The 21,491-nt window shown below is 35.3% G+C and overlaps 1 protein-coding gene across 3 annotated transcripts in view; it reads right to left on the bottom strand.

Annotated features, from left to right (window-relative positions):
* LOC149423175 (uncharacterized) overlaps positions 1-21,491 on the bottom strand; it is a 183,128-nt gene that overhangs the window by 10,683 nt on the left and 150,954 nt on the right. The gene's annotated exons all lie outside the window — the stretch shown is intronic.

Here is a 21,491-nt window from a genome sequence, read left to right as displayed (position 1 = left end):
ATTCGCTTGTGTGAAATCAAAGAATTACAGAAAAATATGAAGAAATAATTATTATTTAAGAAGGTAATACTAACAATTCTAAACGAAACATGAAACAGAACAAGACACGAGAAAATAAAAAGATAACGGTCACAACTAGGAATCGAATCCAGGATCTCAGTTAAAGAAAAGTTGTTCCAATAAAAAAATTGTATTATAATTACTGTACGTTCAACCGAATACGTTACATTTAATTTGAAGAAATACAATATAGGACTGTCTGCGAGATGTTGGTCATAAATTTATAAAGCAGCACAATAGGGAATTCACTTCACACCAAAAAATCACTTATTATTAATTATTCACATGTAGAAACACTTCAGACACAAGAATACATAGTTTTTATAATTTTCAAAAATCATTTATTAAAGTTATAATGACTTTAAAAACAGGCGCGAACGAAATATTTCAATGCAGCTAAAAACGCCCGGTGATTGATCAAGCGTTCAAGGGCGAACGATGACGTCACTGTTGACCGGCCTGAGTAGATCCTGCAAACCGATGGCGGCGGCGGCGGCAAAGGTGTGACGTAGCACTTGTGACGTAGCGGTCAAAATGGCGCATGACCGTTTTCAGAGCCGAAATAGCACGCAATTTTTAAAACAACTACAAAAAATTGAAAATGCATTTAAAAAAAAGAAAAAAAAGAGGCACATAATAAAATAATTATCTTTATTGAAATAAATTATTTACAAAATGCACGAGAATTCCCTATTCATTGTATTACTTTCATTAAGTTCAAATTATGAGAAATTATAAACCGTTAAACAGTTTCCTATTGCCTAAATAAAATATTGATTATAAACGTAAAAATTTGTGGCGTTGTATTTATTTATAACTCTCAACAAAAACACATTTTTATCAGTTTTTTAAACTTTAATTGAGAACTTTTTGAGTGAGAATAATAAGAATTTTTCCGTGTTTTTGAATAGAAGATGAGCGGGTTATTTTTATAATAATTGTGAATTTTTAAAGTTGAACGAACACGTGCAACCTTTTTGCGATTTGTTGATGAACTAACTATAGGGTGAAGTATGCATATAATTAAAATGACCTTACTAATAATATTAAATCAACTCTAAATATCAGATTACGCAGGTCGTAAAATAGGGCATATAAAGCGAAATGAACAAGATGAATAAAGAGCCGTTAAATGGTTTGGATGTCGCTTTAGAGTAGATATAAGGAGAAAGGAGTGCAAGGAGAATACGAGCACGGCTTAACAAGTAAATAACAAAATATATAAGATACGATGTATGAACGCGCATAAAACAAAGAGCATCAGTCAAGAATGAGATGTTAAATCCTATCCTTTCTGCCTTCCCGGCGGGAAATTGCTAAACGGTTACCTAATTACTTTAAATAAATATTATGATTTGCCGTATTCCACCCTTATAGCTCTACATCTAAATACATACAAATGTTGCAGGAAACCGGATAGGTGGTGATGTCCTTCGCCGTTATAGACAAAAAGAGGTAAAAAGACAGATGGGGGAGGTAGGCAGAGGTTCCGGCCTCGGAGGCAGAGGTAGCTACCGGACAGGTACTAGGTTAGGTACTCCAACTTCCATTCATGAAATAGCCCAACAATTGTTTGTATTCCATTCACGTTTAATGGAATGCAAAACTATAGCCGGAGTTTTTGTTATTATATCAATCGTTAACGTTAGTGAATCATTATTATTTGTTTGCACAGGTCGTTTTACTAACACCGCTATCATATTAAATCATTATTAAACATTGCCATTAGGATTGTAATACTATTTATTGAATTAGCTCTAGTTATTTTAGTAATAAGATCTGATATTTTTATTGGAATTACGCTGGGCACGTGGCATGACTTACAGACGATGGAATTTATTTCTTATTAATTAACTGTGCCATTTACATACATGATAGTTATTGACAGTCATATAGAAAGGGAAAAAAGTCAGTGAAGTAATGAAAAAAAAACAAATCAAATAACCTGTTACGCAGTGACCTCGTTAAACTATTCACTGCTAAAATGTTTAAGTAGTACAGCTCAATAGAGACATATTCGAAACATCAGGTAACATCGCATGATATGAGTTACCGATGATGTGTATTCTATTTATAACAGAATTGTAGCCTGAAGCCGTAGTATAACTATTACAATAATTAACTTTTATACAGGGTGTATCGGCACGTACCCGACAAACTTTAACCAGCTATTCCTTAGCACATTTGGAGTAAAAAATGTTATGGGCACTTTGCTGTCCGGTAACATTTTTTTTTCAATTAAACAACAGTAACAAAGTAGAAAGTAATCCGGTAACATTTTTTTTTAATAAAAAAATTATCATTCATATTTTCACCACATGTCACCACTGTTTTATCCTTTGTCACAGTTTGAAAACCCATCAGGCAATATTTTATTCGAGTTTCGTTGAATAATATACGTACGTACCTACATTGGCGCGCTTTTACAATCACAACGAAATGGCATGGCACCATTCGTCTCATTTTTATTTCACTATTATTATTTAGTGTGTATGTAAGAGCGAAGACGCTCTTTGTCACACTTGCTAATAACAGCTGTTGAACACGAGAAACAATGCCAATGACAGTGACGGAGTGTGGATTTTTTAATAATTTTTTTGTTTTTAATTGAAAAAAAATGTTACCGGACAGCAAAGTGCCCATAACATTTTTTACTCCAAATGTGCTAAGGAAAAGCTGGTTAAAGTTTGTCGGGTACGTGCAGATACACCCTGTATAATAGTAATTTCAATATGGATGGCGTCTTTGGTTGAGGAAGACAATCAGAAGTTGCCCATGGCTGAAGACTTGAAAAGAACTGCCGCCACGAATCGACAAAACTGGAGAAACTTGAGGAGGGCCTATGTCCAAATCTGGACGCCAGAAGGTTCGAGAAGAAGTTTAAGATCTGAGTATCCAGATATTTCTTTTTGTATGGGTAATCTCCAAATTAATTAATTCATTCATTCATTTGAGGTTCACAAAAACAAAGTAAGTCTAATTAAAACATACCCGTAAATAATTTGTCATATTATCATATAAACACTTTTATTTTTTTATATTTATACCTCAGAATTTTTCTAAAAAATTGTGTTTTAGAAATTTCATTTCATCTAATTTAGACTATCATATTACAATAAAAATAAAAATATACTAGTACAAATGTTTTAATTTGTCCGATTACGTAACAAATAAGTAATATGTAATAACTGCGGTTAATGTGAGCAAAGTGCGGTTAATAATTGATAAACCATAACTTGCAATCTAAGACCTTCGTTGTCGAAATAATAACTCTTGAACAACTAACATAAAATACGAACCAGACAAGTAATTCGGGATTACACACAAAAACTTTTAAAAGCAGTTGGTTAGAAGCTGAAAGACAAGTTGTGAGATAAAGTCGCGAGAAGAAATTATAAGTGTAATGCTTCGGTGAAGATATATAGACTTACCCCATTAATAAATCGCGGTGTAAATATTAAAAGGCGCGAAGGTTGGAATAGCGAAAAACTTGACTTATTAATACAGCCTTGGTATTAAACCTAAGGCCGGCGTAACCGACGCATGAGAATCTAGTAAGTAAGGCGGTTAATGTTTTTCAGTCTCTGGCCTCAGCAGGGTCTATCTTACGACCTCTCCCCAGCCCGGAGAAAGCAGACGCTAAATAGTTGACAATTCCAGCCTAGGATAATGGAAATTTGGAGACTAGCTCGAACGGTGAGTCTGGTGTCAAGAAATTTGCACAGATTTCTCTATCTAAGCTAACGCAGCAAATTTCAGCATTCAGCATTCAACGCCATCCCCACCATGAGTTATGATGGAAAGTTGGAATATTAAAAAAAACAGCTATATCTTTCAATTATTGTTCAAAATAAAATAAAGAGAATAATAATTGGGAGTAATAAGGGGGAAAATAGAGGAAGGAAACTAGGATTTTAATCCAGTTTAATCGAATAATTTTAGTTTAATTTAATATTTTAATCCAGTGTTTTAGCAAGCGTGTAGCAATGTTGGTAGAAAGCGTTTGAAAAAATCATTTTTACTGTATGTGTTTCAATAAAATAAAAAAGGAAAACCCGCACAAGATTATATTTCTTTTCTATTTGTAATACGCCAACATAAAAAAATATATCTAGATATCTTCACAATCTCGTAAATATAAAAATGCCACCCAATAACACAAGATAAATATTATCTCCCCTTAGATTGAATAATGGATATCGAGACAAGGATAATATCCAATAATTACAATCGTGTGCTTATTCCTAGGGGGGGGGGTTACACCGCAGGCGCTCGCTCAGAACTGGCTAGAACCGAAATGCGAAATTGGTTTACAAACTACACGAGACGCGGCACAGAGTGAATGAACTACCGCCCTCCACCTCGGCCTACAGGCTGCAGGGGTTAACAGCCCCCACTACCAGGGCCGTATTTAAGCCTAGGCAACCGAGGTAGCTGCCTAGGGCGGCTAATTTTAGGGTGGCGTTATTTTGTCGACTATATTTTAAATTGTGTGTACACACAAAAGATCGACATGCAACAAAACACTTTCCTCTACCCAACTACAGTGACTCCCGGTCTCCTCGAATATTGCTTAGCAATCTATTATCTTTGATCGCACTGCTCACTATTAGGCGAGAAACAGCAACCGTCAAGAAATATGAAATGGTTTTTTTATAATGGTGTTTTATTGATTTTAAATAGCTGGTAACGATGTTTTAATTATACGCACTAGCAGATAAAATTCCTGCTGTCGCTCTTTGTAAACTCCAGCGGTTCTTTTTGGAAATAACAGAGGGCACCACTTCTGTTTACAACAATCCTAAACTGTATAGTCATTAGGATAATTATATATACAGAATCGGCGTTTGTTTAACTATATGAATATTTATATATACAGAAGGATTTTAACCAGCGATTCCCGAGCATATTTGGAGTAAAAAACGTAAATGTCATTTTGCTGTCCGATCATTTTTTCCTCGTTTGTACAGGGTGTATCGGCACGTACCCGACAAACTTTAACCAGCTATTCCTTAGCACATTTGGAGTAAAAAATGTTATGGGCACTTTGCTGTCCGGTAACAATGTTTTTCAATTAAAAAAAAAAAAAAAAATAAAAAACCCACACTCCGTCACTGTCATTGTTTCTCGTGTTCAACAGCTGTTATTAGCAAGTGTGTCAAAAAGCGTGTTCGCTCTTTCATACACACTAAATAATAATAGCTAAAAATGAGACGAATGGTGCCATGCCATTTCGTTGTGATCGTAAAAGCGCGCCAACGTAGGTACGTACGTACATTATTCAACGAAACTCGAACAAAATATTGCCAGACGGGTTTTCAAACTTTGACAAAGGATAAAACATTGGTGACATGTGGTGAAAATATGAATAATAATTTTTTATTAAAAAAAATGTTACCGGACAGCAAAGTGTCCATAACATTTTTTACTCCAAATGTGCTAAGGAATAGCTGGTTAAAGTTTGTCGGGTACGTGCCGATACACCCTGTATTTATCACTAAAGTCCCTTATTGTGTGAACATGGACACCTTCAAAAATATACACTGTAGAAGAATGTCCCCTTCATCAGTTTCCCGGAGGAACATTATCCGTATTGAACCTAATGGCTCCTGATGCTGTCGAATAATCTCGGCATCCAAGGATTTGAGATTGCTTTGATAGCTCCGATTTTTAAAGCGGGTTGTATTTAATTAATTTAACTTTGCAAAATTAATTGCCTAGGGCGACATGATTCCTAAACATGGCCCTGCGCACGATTCAGAGTGGGGGAGGGTGTACAAAAAATATTACAACGGTCGGGTGGACGGCAGTGCGAATGTAACGCCTAGAGCTGGGTCCAGACATGTTCTTTTGTCCGTACCGTACCTCCGTTTCGTACCAGCGTCGCGATCCAAAAACTCTGGACGCATCATCTTTTGTCCGTACCGTACCTCCGTTTCGTATCCGCGTCGCGATCAAGAGCCCGTATCTCCGTAACGTCGCTGCGATCATCGCGTGTTCATTTCCTCCCACCATGTCGTCGACTGCGGAAGTGTTTGAGAATTTGACGATTGCTTGCGCGTCCTTCATTGTTATTCACAATAATATAACGAAAAAAAAAACAAAAAAGGCGACGTTGGTGGGAGTTAGAATTGTTCAAAAACAGAGAAAGATGTAAGACGCCGCGAACACGTCCAGACTGGCGCAAACCCGTACCGTATCGCCTTTGAACGGGTCGAAAAACCGACTCGCGATGGATCGGAGCGTACCTCTATCCGTATCGAGATGCCGTACCACCGTACCGTACCGAACGGGCGTCCAAACTAGCGTTCTTTATCGCGACGCTGATACGAAACGGAGGTACGGTACGGAGAAAAGAACATGTCTGGACCCAGCTTAGCATTGTGCTGGGTGTACTCGTGTGTGTTTAGTGGCGCGTGATGGTCTATTCTCGCATAAAGAAGGCGGATAGTGGGTATCATAGTTTTTTGCAACGCGTTAAAAATTATTGACGGGGTGTCATTATAATTTTGATATCGGGGGATGAGAATAAATAATTATTATGAAGTTTGAAGGAACTGACTTTAGTCACACATGTTTTCAAAACATGATTACAAATAAGTTCGTGGGACCACGAACGGAGAAGACTTAATTATTTTTGCTATTTTATTAAGAATCTCTTAAATTATTCGTAATTCTGTTAGAAACGGGATTGCAGGCTATTAACGAATGAATTGATAGGTATCCTGATAAACTTTTAGTAAAATACCAATGTTTTGTAACGATGTCGGAACAAGTGTTCATAAAAATGATCACAATTCATTTGTACAATTCGTCATTATATATTATTAGGACAAACGCAGGTACGTGAACACGTGTTCCGATATTATAACGAATTTACCAAAAGATTATCAGGAAGCGGCCTGCAGTCCTGTTTTTAACCGGATTACCAATAATTTGAATAGATTTTTAATAAATCAACAATACTAATTTATCCCCGTGGGGCATCCCCAATTGGGGAATGTTGTGAGGTCGAAGGGGATGGGGAAAAACAGGGTTGTCAAGTGCCTGGCTATTTACATCTGGTTACTAAACTCGACTAAAACCATTTTAGAACTGTAGTTCACCAGGGCGACACTGAGAGTATCTCTACCACTCTGAACTGAAACTAAACAAAAAATTGTATTGGTTTCTTCGTAACTACCTAAGTAATTTTTGAAGCCCACTAAAAAAAACCTCTTAGGTTACATATACATTTGCGAACCAAAGCGAGAACCGTACCACGAATTACGGGAAAGGAACGAATCAACTGCAAGCGGCGTTTCGCGCCATTTGCGGTTGCTTCGTTTCTTCCCCGTAAGTTGAGGTTCAGTTCGGCAGTTCGGCTCGCGGATGTATACGCAGCATTATACAGTAAGCTTCACGAAACTTACACGGCTGTTTGCGTCCGGAATTTCTCTCAACTCCATCATGAACTATGGAACTTTTAATTACCAATTAACCTGTAACATAAGTGTTGTAATACAGGCGAGGCTTGGTCATAACAGAACAGGGAGCATGACGTTATTTTGAACTAATACAAAAAACAATGACTTTACATAGTGAATTTTTGTGATAATTCATCAAGAACTCGGACAAAGGCTGGCCAGCAAATGTTGTAATATTTTAATACCTACCAAAAAAAAACTTGATTGAATCAAATTATAAACCTTGAAAGATGACTTTTCGGCAAAAAAATATCTTGTCGGCTATAAAAATACCAACCAAAAACACTTTCTTCTTGAAAATATGAAATAAAAGTCTTAACCATAACAACGCCACTGGGGTGAAAAGGAAGTACATTATAATGTAGGTTAAGCACTAAAGTACCTACGATAAACTAAAAATCGAACAAAGTATTCGTTAGCGGCCAATAACTGACAATCATTTGAAGAATGGTGAACGTTCTGAACTATAAAAAAAATAATATCTATACAACGCTTATATAAAGCATGACCTATTTATTTCGCTGAAAGCTGTCTTTGAAATAGTAATGTACATTGTCTCCATTGTGTTAAATCTCTAAAATGTGTCTTTTCTTTTAGAGAGCTTATGAAAAGCGAACATAAAAGCTTAACTACCGCTAAAGAGTAGAGATAATGCGAAATCGTCTGCTTTAGCGTTTAACTAAACGTATAAAGTTTGTCGAATTGGAAAGCTCAATAAATGTGCGACCTTTTCTCAGATTTTATTGCTTTTATCTGTAATAAAAAAGGCAGTTCAATGCCCCCATTACTAATTTGATTAACTTTATTTACCTTCGCATTTACCAATAATCTATTAAAATGTTGACGGAAACAGTTCAAATCAAATGACAAATTCAAAATGTCGTGAATTTTCGAATTCAAAAATTCGACCCATTCTTTTTTTACTTTGACTCGTTCGTGAAACTACAAAAAAAAGTCGTTGATATTCTTGTTAATTTATTATAATATTATGAATATATAGGTACATATATATATATGTACATGCTGCAATAACACTAATGTTTGCTTTGAGTCATAAAATTATTAAATAAATTTCTTAATAAATAGACAGTCGAAACGTAGCAGAGTCAATACAGAGGCGACACAAGACTAACGGGGATTTGCTCGAGGCTCACATTTTAATTATTTCCGACGAAAATATCTAACTAGTAAATATAATATCTTTTTTAGACCGATTCCTACGGATGTAAGGTATTTATATTTAAGATTAATAAAAACTGTACTTTACCACTAGGTTTGAAAATTTTATAAAACGTTTTTCAACTATAAAATTAGCGGTAAACACCAGATTTTATTTTTCTAGGTGATGAATTGGTAACTTCCCGGGGGATTCTATTAGAAACATCTGAAATTTTAGTAATACGTTTATCAGAATTAATTCAAATAAACCCAACGAAAATCTATTTTCTAGGCCTGCCAGGGCAATTTCGACCGTAGGTCGGTCCAATACGCAGGGCCGCGCGCCAAATATTTGTGTACACGCAGTCTTATTTTTAAATTTATTACAGTTAAAGAAATATACATCGCTTTCTGACTAACTACGTAAATAAAAGCTACCGAATATTAATATATAAAACAATACTAATTTTAGAATAACAAAAAAGAACTTATATCATTGATGTCGCTATTCCAAATTCCTGTAATATTCAAAAATGTTTCTGAAGAAATAAGAAAATACACAGATTTAGGAAATGAGATTCAAATAATTTTGCATTCTGAGACTATAAAAATATTACCATTTGTTATTTCGGCTACTGGCCTTATACCTATTAAATCTGTCAAAGAATTTAGATATAAAAATGCAAAAATCAGTTATTTTAAATACATATATGATTACGAAAGATTTTTTAAATATATATTGAGGGATCAGTAGGATTTATAGGTCTAGTTAGGAGTTCTACCGAGCCGAACCCTCTGATATGAAACTATCTGGAGTCGGTAAATTATTTTTCCCATTTGATCTCTGGTGAGTTTACGTGTTGTTCTTGTATTGTTTTGTATTTATTATACTTATATAATACACTTGCATAATGGGGATTGACTAGATGATCATTTGTGGAAAAGTGTGTGGAAGGGTTTAGTTTTTCCTGTGGGGAAGATTTAACCCGGACATGAAGCCGGAAAAAAATAATATTTAACAATAATACAAATATCTTACCTTAACAATTATTCTACGATAGAGTACATAATAATTTTCACTTCTTTCACAGGGGACGGGTTGTTTCACAAAATATTAACAATTCCTAAAATTTAAAAGTTAATTTTCAAGTTCTGTGATTTTATCATTATTGGTCAGTTCATCTATAATAGAACACGTAAATTATCATTGAAATTAGATGAATTGTTAAAATTCTGTGAAACAACCCGTCCTTAAGCTATCTTATCACTTACGTCGTTAGTATTGTGGCATCTTAATTAACAGAGATGACTTTCGTTCGCGGGATACATTTCAATCGCTCGATTGGATTGACAAAAACAATCTTTAATCTTAATCATATAAAATTCATCGACCACACAATGCGACTAAAAATTTGATTTATTTAATCGACCTTGTGTGATCAAAGTGTTAAAATGTCACTGCTGCGCTGCACGTGGGAGGTGTAGTTGAACAAGCGTAGAACAATGCCTGATTAAGTGAATGGCCTATTATAGTCCTACGAAATACCAATGTCAAATTGGTTCAACTCCATCCGTTGACCTGAAGTCTAGTCTAGGCTGTCTAGAAGAGGTTGGGTCCCCACCGAGAGCACACCAATAATTCAGAGAAGCAACTTTTGACGTCACTGTCTTTTTTCAACTTCGTCGTAGTCTTTCCATAAATTAGCTGGTTTAAAAAAACGATTTACTGGAAGCATTTGAGCATTTTAAAGAAATATTTTTTTACAACTCCATACAAGAGGCCTTAAGAAAATATATTTTCTAAACTTTTTGGGGATGCTGTGTGGAGGGTCTTTTTAAGGAAATGAAAGGGGTCCTGGGAAGGAAATGGGTATGAGAGATGAATCAATGGGGAACAATTTTTCAAGGAGTGATAGCAACATTGAGATGCAATAACATAATTAAGTAATAACATGGATCACTGTAGAAATGTATTATAAGTTTGTACAGCGCCCTTGAGGTGATTTTGGCGCTGTACAAACTCTGAACGGCGCTGTACAAACTCTGAACGGCGCTATACAAGTCATCCAATTATTAATATTATTAATGACAAAACAAGGCGATGGGTCAAGAGGGTCCGGCCGGAGAGGTCAAAGGGTCTCCCTCGCATTCGCAAATTAAGCTCCAAAAAATTAAAACACGTTTTGTTCTGTTATTTAATATGTTGTATGCATGACAAAATTTAGTGTATCTTTAAATGCAACTAAAGCATTTTTCGAGAGATATTTCAAACGAGTCATGTTTTATTAAATATTCTCACCATTTTCGCTTAATTATTATTTTTTTTAAATATTTTCGCTCCCTCTAACATTCGTATTTACGTATCTCCCTTTCGAATCATCTTTGAACGCTTACTACGGGGTAAGTGTGTATTTTTTTAAATGCTCCTAAAAATAATTTAAAACAAATAAATAGATCCAAATATGAATTTCAGTCAAATTTTTCTCAGTCAAATGAGAGGAGATGGTATTTTTGGTACCCATTTAAGGAAAATTGAACTTGTTTCCGCATAAAGATCAAATTAAAGAATTAAAAGTTTGTTTGGCTTGGTGGACTATTTCTGTATAAGATAGAATTATCATAGTTACTATCAATCGAAAATAGAAAAGTAAATCACTGAAATCAACTGAAACTTCCTACAAAATTACGATGTCTGTTTGCATTTATCGTAATATTGACTCGGAGACAACAATATAAGAGGCGATTCTATGTTTCACAAACAAGTGGTGTTTTGAAGTTCCTTCCAATAGCTGATTTGGACACGTTATTCGGAGGTTGTTATAGGTTGTCTAATGTGCATTAGGTAGATATAGGGTGGATGCCCCACGATTGGGCGCCAATTGCGTCTGGAGTCTGGAGCGCGGGGTTTGGGTTCGTCTACGACTGTTGCACGCCTTCCCTCCGAAGGCTATCGATCTGTCTCGCTCGCGGCTGTTTCCTTTGTGTTCCCTCCCTCCCCCTCCCCCAGAGGGAGACATCCACCCACACCCTATATAAAGGGGGATCCCGCCAACCCTAAACAGTCTGGCGCGAGACGCCCAGCGGAGCGGGGTGGATGCTGATAATGAATGTTTTGGTCGCAAAGGTTTACAGCTTTGCCCCGATCTACTTCGGCGATATATCAACACAATTCTGGGTCAAGGAATATCGAATTTAGGAAAGCACATTTTAATATCAGACAATAATTTCCTCTGTCGTTTTTCTAGTGAGAAAATTTAACACAACTGCTTTTATCCGCTTTGTGCGGCATTACAGCTGTTCCACTTACATATTTTATTGGATATAATACGAGAATTCTCGCAATACCCGATATTGGAAAATAAAATGACCTTGTAGAATGGATTAATATACAAACATTAGAGGAATGTAATAACACAGAAATACAATGTTTACTGACTTATAACAATGCAACTAAGGTCAAGGAGTCGTTAAAAGAAAAAATTCTGAACAAATGAATATAACGCGTTGACGCGGTTGCTCGGACATAGTATTATTACCTCTACTATCTGCTTTTCTCACGTTTAACAAATTACCAGCAATTTAACATTATGTACAACGTCATAGGTATATCAACGGATAGCACGCCTATTTCCTGATAAAATATTGGTCTTTCAGAATATATCGAGAACACCTATTCTAATAAATATCATGACTTAATGCGACAATATCAATATGAACACGTGTTCCGCTTTTCCAACAAGGCAAGGAGTAGAATACATCTTGGCCTTTGAAATAATCGAGTATTTTTTATATAAGTCTTTTTATAAGCCCAGAAAAAAATTATGTATAGGCCTATGAAATTTGCTTTAAAGTTCAAAATCTCCTACTTACGAACCCATTTTCGGTTATGATTTTATTGTATAATATGGCAAATTAAGTTATTTATATAATGATCGAAAAAAAAAAAATATTTATGCCTGAACATCCACAAAATAAAATAAAAGGCACTTTTTGGCCATGTTTTTTTCTTGCTTAAATCAAAACAGGCGGATGGTGTTAAGCGGGAATTTAAACCTTATCGCCGTCTACGTAGGGGTTGTTATTGATAGCGGCTCAATTTAAAATACTACACGCCGTAGTGCATCGCCTTAACTGATACTTTGCTAGGAATTCATTTGTTAGAGGCCTGCAGTCCCGTGTTCAACAGGAAAACGAATAATTTGACCTGATTTTTAATAAATTAACTATTTTATGTCAGTAAATTTTCTCCGTGTCGCTTCATCATTTAAAAAAAATGGAACAACGTTAGATGAAATATCTACTATACAATTAGTCAATTTACTTCAGCAGCAACGTGCAATTTATTCATGAAACGTCCAACTTACACATCTGCCAGGAGTTTTGAACGATCGCAACTGTTTCATCCTTAATAATGAACGCTTCATTTAGCCGTGTTTCGTGCCATTGTGCTTAAAACTTCTGACGGCGCGTGAGAGCACGCCTTTACATAAAGCTGGGATCACAGTTTACACTGCAGATATACGTGTACCTTTACCGTTTCCCTCGCGGCTTTGCATTTTTATATCAAGCCTTTCTTGAGCTTAATACTGTCAATTGCCAAAGGCGTATTTTAAAACGGAAAGTATTTTATGAAAATATGCACAATTATTTAGCATATAGAACTCATTATGCAGGGTATTCAAGGGGTAAAATGCGCTAATTTCGGGAGGTGATTCTATACGTGGTGGAGAAGTAATATGGAAAAATTACACTTAAATTTAAAGCAAAAAATAGTTTTTGAGTTCAATAAACCAGTTAAATAAACGTAGTTACAGACAGAAAAAAATGTATTTTTAGTAATGAGTTTGTAAAATAATAACCCAGATGTGAGAACCAAGCCAAAGAGAGAAAATAACAGAATTACTAACCCACTCAAAAGCGCGATTATTCTGCAATCGGAACTTATTATTTATGCACTATTTTGCCTCGATTCCGTTCATCGACGTATCGACGATCGGCCTTATTAGGCTTAGACGAAACATTTGGGCGGGAGGTTAGGACAGGAGATTTGGGCGGGAGCGGCGGAAGGCAATTCTAAATAACGGCCCAGTCTAATTGGACGGATAAAGAGTCAGACGAAAAAGTGCAATGCTCTAAAGCAGTGCTCCGCAACCGGTGTGCCGTGGCACACTGGTGTGCCGTGAGCCGGACACAGGTGTGCCGCGAACAAATTCAATGTATTTGACATTTTACAATATTTCATTATGTATTTAATAGACAATGACAAAATATTTTTCATCATATTGTCTATTTTTCATTGTCTGCCGATACTGTTAAAAGAGGTATTCACAATATATTAGAAACACAGATTAGAAAACTGTTATTGGCTGAAAAATTTGCGCTTCAGATCAACGAAATAACCGATATTAAAAATAAAGCACAATTGATAGCTATTGTACGTTTCGTTGATGAGGACGTTATTAAAGAACATTATATATTTTGTAAGGAGGTTCCAGAGCGAACTACCGGTGAAGGATTTTTTCAAGTAACCGATGATTTCTTCAATTGCATTGCTGTTTCCACGGATGGCTCTGCGGCAATGACGGGTAGTAAAAAGGGTTTTGTCTCTTGTGTAAAACAAAAAAATCCATCGTTACAATTTACACACTGCTGCATACATCGAGAAGCATTGATGGTCAAAAATTTACTGGAGGAACTTTAGAACAAGATGAATGAATGCATTAAAATCGTAAACAAAATTAAATCAAGAGCCCTAAACTCACGAATCTTTGGAATAATCTTTGCAGAAATGGGAGCCGAATATGAATCCTTATTGTTTTATACTGAAATTCGTTGGATATCCCGAGGCAAAGTTTTGGCTAGAATGTTTGAGCTTCGTCACGAGGTGTGTGAGTTTCTTTGAAATCAAAATATGCCCGAACTATATCAGCACCTTGATGATAATTACTGGATAGCCAAACTTGCATACATGGCTGATATATTCGAGCATTTGAATGAATTAATATCGAATTTTGGCAGAAAGAGTTGCAAAAAGGATGTTTGGAAATGTACCAAAAGACCAAACATAGTACAATTGAAAACAAACAATTAACTGTGGATCTGGCCCAAAACATTTAAGTATGCTTCAGCAGAAATTGGTCGATATTTTTATCCCATTAATACGGAACAATACGATTGGATTTGAAATCCTTTTGCAACCAATGCAATAAATTCTATGGAAGCACTGCCTCTGCAAATTTGAGAGGAATTTACAGATTCAAATAATTACATGACATTAAAACTTCACTTCTCCGAAGATCCATTAGATGTTTTCTGGATTTACGTTTAAAAAGAATATCCTCGCATTTCCGTCATAGCATTCTTAACACTACTTCCATTTTCAACGACATATTTATGTGAGCAAAGTTTTTCAACGCTTATAAGCGGTCATGTTTAAAAGGTCTTGACCAAGAACTTAGGGTTGCGCTGTCAAAAATCGAGCCGAATATAAAACACAAAATAATACACAAAAGTGTTAATTGAAACAAGCGCAGGTTAATTTAACAATTAATCGTTCATTGATTTATTATTATTTTATAATAATTATTAAGATTGCGTAAAAATAAATATGTTATGGTTATAAGTATATATGTATGCTTTTCAAATAAAAAACAAAAAATTATTGTAAAATTTGTACCTCTGTATTTTAGCTTTTGGTGTGCCGCGGAATTCTAGGAAGAAATTTGGTGTGTCGTGGGTGAGAAAAGGTTGCGGAGCACTGCTCTAAAGTGTCTGACATTAAGGCCAGATATATCAGTTGATTTTAAGCTCGGCTTGGTTGGAATGTCGAGCTTAGCACGGCTTGGAACATAATCCGTATATAGGTCGTAAGCATAGATATCAGCTACGTATTGTCTATGATTTTAATAGAGGGGACGTGTTTGATTTTTACTTGAAAATCAAAGTACTGTCTACGTAGGTGGTATATTTATGATTTTTTTTAAAGATCCCTACTTCAATCAGCATTGTGCTATATGCGAGGATACTAATTTTAAATATTTGTTTTGCTGGAATCAATGCACTCATTCATGAAATTAAGACGAACAAACCGCTGAAAACACTGTCCCGACGTTGAAAACCCCTCGTATTACAAGACTATTTGCCTATGTTAGATAGATTATCTACAATTAATAACCTCAACATCCCTCATCGCTCGATGAATATAATAGTCCATACTGATAAACATAGGCAAGTTTCGTGATTTTAGGCGAGATGAAAGTACTTAATTACTCACGTAAACGTCATGTTTAACATTTGTTGCTGCTAGCGCTCCGACGTCTAAAAATGGAACTATTCTGCGGTTACCTATTTATCCCGCTTAAAATTGAGCGAGGAATGTCGCACATAGCGAGAATACGGACTGACTGATAAACCGGGCCTAAAAGTTCAATAATAAGGTGCAAAAAATGCTCAAACTTGCGGACAATTAGACAGTAGACAGACATTAGGCTCATACCTATATATATAACATTTTTGATAGGTTTTTCAAATATTAATAATTGAAAGCTATGCATATTATTCAAATGCCTTAAGAGGCTGCGCGGCTTTTTTTAAACAATGGTTAATTTTGGATTTGAGGCTAAAATACCCAACCAAATTGAGTAATACCTTTTTTAATCAAAAGGTAAAGAAAATATCTAGTACGGATGTGAGCTATTTTGTTTATTTGTGTTGTTAATTATAAAATATAGACCATTAAAAAAATCGAATTTTCATGATTTTAGAGGAATCCCGTTTTTGTCGATTTCGTACCATTACCGAGCCAATGGGACGACGGGTTAAGGTTGAAATTGCTTCATCGCGTCAAAAATCATAAAAGGGCACGAATTTCATTTATTTATTTATTTATTGCATCTCACTATACATAAAACTTTTTATTATTTTTCGGAATAACTTATTGAGTAAAACCTCAAATTATAATATTTAAATATTGAAGACAATATTAGTGATTTTTAAACGCAAATCTGAAACAGAAAAATCAGAAAAGGAAACTGTCCCAGATGTGACCGTTTCCTTTTCTGATTTTTCTGTTTCAGATTTGCGTATAAAACTTTTTTTTTCTCATAAAAATCAACCTCACTAGGACTGAGCCTGTATCGAGGTTTAACAATTTACATTATAGTGAAGCAAACATAAGAGTAATCACAAACATAAATTAATTCTACATAAAAACACAAAATATTTCAAAATTAAAGAAAAAATAAGTATTAGATGTGTTACCAGATGGGTAATTTGACAGTATATTGTAACAATATTTGAACCATAAATAATCATTAATCATCATTCAAAAGAAGAAGCAAAGTAGATAATAATCATTATACTTCCGATCTGCCGATTATAAAAACCTTTGGAGTTCTACATAATATAAGAAATCAAGCCTTATTCACAGGGAATCAAAATGTTCAGCGAAGAGACTTAATGGCTCGGGAGTCTGTCTTTACATGGTCATCTACAACGAGCGCTAGAGACACTTAAGAACTTGCCACCAACGCGATTTCAGTCGTTGATACTTTGACATTTACACTTGGTAGATATATCGCGAGGTTACGTTTAAGCTCGTCGTCCCACGGTTCGGTAAGCAATCGACAAATCAAATGCTGTAAGAGCCTGCGCAGAAGTTCACTAGATTTCAGTTCCACACTGAACTGCGCTGCAGACATACATCTTATGTATTTATTTATTTATTGGACAATTTTTATAGCGCCGCTTTGACATATCACCTCAGGAGCGCTTTACAGTTGATGCATGTATTACAAAAAAATAAATATTAGAAAAATAAAGTGAAGTTAAGTTAGGTAAAATGAAGTACAGGAACAGGTGACACGAAGATAGAAGATGGAGACTCTGCAGCAAGAATTCTACGTGATGAAGAAACTGGACCAGCTGCTGCAGCGAGAGAGTCCACCAACGGTGCCAGCACGAGGTTCGTCATTCGTCCAGGTATGTGTCTGCTGCTAATAAAGCGCTGACAGAATATCCTCACATAGATAACAGACCTTGGCAGCACCGCTGTGACGTTCGACGAAGATAGAAGATAGAGACTCTGCAGCAAGAATCCTAGGTGGTGAAGAAACTGGATCAGCTGCTGCAGCGAGAGAGTCCACTAGTAGAGTCTTACTATAACGAACTTAATTTACTGTACAGGGTCTTACAGCACTCAGTTTATGTCGATTGCTAATCGACCTGTGCTGTGGGACGATGGGCTAAATCATGGATTTCCCAGCGCAAACTAGGAACGCCAAGATTATCGGATTATTATTATCAAACGTTAATAATTTTAAACAATATTCAACGACGATCAGAGGTTTTGACTAGATAATTAGATAATGAATGAGAAATCAAGTTAGTGTAGTAGTATGTAGCTCTCTAATTAATAATTGTTACCCTTAACCTTTACGTACCTCAAGGTAAAAATTAGGTACGATCCGAAGGGGGTTCACTAGCGTCCCCCAAAAAATCGTGAAGCGACCGTGTCTCTAAATATTATTTTTGAACGGACATCCCCCTTCTTCGCCCAGCAGCATCGATATTGTTAGTTGGTAACAGTTAATATAATGAAAACGGTAAAAGAGATAATATGAAACCGAGGGTGACTCAAATATAATATACGAATTATTGCAGTCCTTTCCTGTAAAATGTACCTTTCACGACCGCACTTACGGCTTGTTTGTAGCGCAGATTTTTTTTTAGGGGGGGGGGGGGGCAGAGTAATTTCATTGGAATTTGATAGATATTATTTACCTTAAAGAAAATAGATAACTTTAACAGATCGATCGATTACCAAATAGTATTTCATCAATAAACTTAGATATCGCACAAAACTCTCGTTTGGGGCATGGGAGATGTTAAATTAGTAAATATAATGAATATATTTAAGAAAAAAACTTTTTGCTCTTAAGATAAAACGGAGAAAAAAATGTTAAAAAAGTGCCAGCACGGGAAATTCCTGATAAAATATTAGTCATTCAGAATATATCGTGAGGACGGGTTTTTTTCCTAATAGATATCATGACGGAATGCTGCAATATAAGTGTCAGTATTTGTATGGACAAGTGTTCCGCTGTCATCACAAAACATTCGCTTTTGACTGATACTTTATTAGGAACTCTTATAATTAATTCGTTATAGGCCCGCAGTCCCATTTTTAACAGCAAAGCGAATAATTTGACCAGATTTTTAATTAATTAACAGTATATCATATCAGTATTTTCTCCGTGTAGTGAGCAAACTCAAAATTTACTTGTATAATAACATGTTACTTAGGTAGTAAACAATAATATTTTTTATTGTCTTTTAAGTTTTTTTATAGTAATAATAATACTTGGATGACTTGTATAGCGCCATTTTTGTGCAAAAACACCTCAAGGGCGCTGTGGTTCTTCCCGTTAAACTACTATTAAGAATTTTGTCAACAGGATTTACATGTTCAATTACAATGTAAATACGTATACATAATATTATTACTAATTATAAATATACATAATGTTGTGGCTACTTATTAGATATTCAGATTATTATTATTGGCACATAGTCTAAAATAACACTAAATCTACATGCTAATAAATAACAACTATTGGTTAAGAAAGTATCTATGTATACTTCTTTTAACTTAATAAAAATAATAAAAACGAGTATAATTATTGAGGGCAATCTTCTCAAGTTCCTATAAACCTATTCTGGGGAAGTTGGCCATGTTCCGCGGCATCGCCTCATTTCAACTTTCTCCACAGACCGAACAAACAAGTCATCGCAATTAACGATCTGCGGTAATCTTTAACGGTTACGCGGTTGGCTTAAGCTAAGGATAAAGTTTAATTAAAATGTACAATGCATACAAAACGGTATAACACCAAACCATGTTATCATATTTTCTGTAATAAACATGATATTCGTAATATATATTCTGCATAAAAGTATCTATAAACAAAGAAAGCAATTTATTACCAATTATCTGTACTACCGCGGTGACTTTTTTGCTGATTTTCCAGGATACCGCACTACAAAATTTACAAATCACCAACTTAGACAGATTGCAGATGTACATTTTTAGTTTATAAAAAAGTGTTTAATGTTAATACTCCTTGGGTAAATTTATTGTCAATTGCTAAAAGGAGACCAAGACCCAAGTTGACTACTTCCATTCTAGGGGAGTAGATATTCTCAGTATCTCCCCAGTGACATACCACAATTCAGAATCTGAAAGTTGCTTGAAATGGCACTAGCCGTGTTTGACGATCATATCGGAATGGCCAGGTATTTCCCAACCTTCATCCTCCCCAAGTCTTCATCCTCCCAACTCCTCACCCTCCCAAACTCCTCACCCTCCCAAACTCCCCACAACACAGGGGATGAAATAGTCCCACTAGCAGTTGGGACTCGTCCGGTGTTGTCATAAAAAGGGATTTTTTTAGGGAATAAACATCAATATAAATTAAGGAAAACTTCATGGCCTATTTTGTGGATTTATAAAAAATAAAAGTAAGTTTTAAGGAGGTTTACTAAATTAGGTTTCAATCGTGACTATTCGGGGGTATATAGTAGACTAAATACAAAAATACTTTTATTAATATTAAACAGGGTCACGATCAATCAAAATGTTAAAAAAAATAGCAGGTATTTATTACCTACATGAGCCTGGGACCAGTAGTTAGTTCTGCTTTTAATAATTCAACTCTCTCGGACAATCCGGTGTATTCAACGTATTTATGCGACGAATGCCAACAAAAAACTGAAGTAAAAATTCCTCAATGTTCCACTTTGTTTGAAGAAAATACATTCAAAACTGCAAAACAAACACTTTCGCAATCCATAACAAAAATATATCGTTACTCAATAATAATCGGCAATTGGCACCAGTCGGCAAAAATGCTACACAAACAACATTGTATGTACAGTCTACCCTCTACACGAGCCGCTATTTATAGAATGTTACGTGATATTGAAAAATATTATTACTTATTGAAATGCTACGATTGTCTTAAGACAAACTACTAGAAATTTGCACTGACAGGTATAAAATTCGCCAGAACTCATGATAGTATCTACTTAAGTACTAAATATATAAAGACAAAACAAAGTCGCTTTTGGGTCTGTCCGTTTGTGCCCTTAGTTCTTCTAAACTACGCAACGGATTTTGATTGGGTTTTTACTATCATTTAGAGAATTTTGTACCGAAAGGTTTAAATATAGAATACATGCATATTATACTTATAGAAAATATTACATTGCTAACGCTGGCTAAACCTTATAAGATACATCAAATGAATACACTACGGAAATGTAAATCTTAACACATTCTTTGCGGGAAACGAAAAAATCGTCATACGCCTTTTTACAGTAAGACGCGGGAGACGAGTTTACTCGTTTTTTTGCGTAAAGCGGTAAGGAGCGGGAAACTTGTAAACAAGGGGTTCTAAATGGGTGCGGGGTCATGTGTTTTCTATTGTCGGCGATACCCGATCTATCTACCTGTCAATACAATGAGTTTGAAACACAATTTTTTTTTTAATTTTCTGTTTCATATTCTTTGAATATTATTGATATTGTGTAAGAAACTTAAAGTTTAAGTTATTTCTAATTTAAAACTTGATAATAATTGTATGACCTGAATCCCTTCATTCTCCAAAACATCAACGCAGGTTTCTGATATAACGAAGACAACAAGATACGAAATGAATAATGCAGTCACTTCACGATTCTCAATTCTTTAAAATATATATTGTGCAATTCAGTCGTACGTGTGTTCGATATTAATATTAAAACCGCTTT

Source organism: Hesperophylax consimilis, chromosome 6, assembly GCF_061612785.1.
Source record: "Hesperophylax consimilis isolate HC1 chromosome 6, BYU_Hcon_1.0, whole genome shotgun sequence".
NCBI lineage: Eukaryota > Metazoa > Arthropoda > Insecta > Trichoptera > Limnephilidae > Hesperophylax > Hesperophylax consimilis.
Note: the sequence above shows the minus strand (reverse complement) of the source record. Positions and strands in the feature narration are given on the sequence as shown.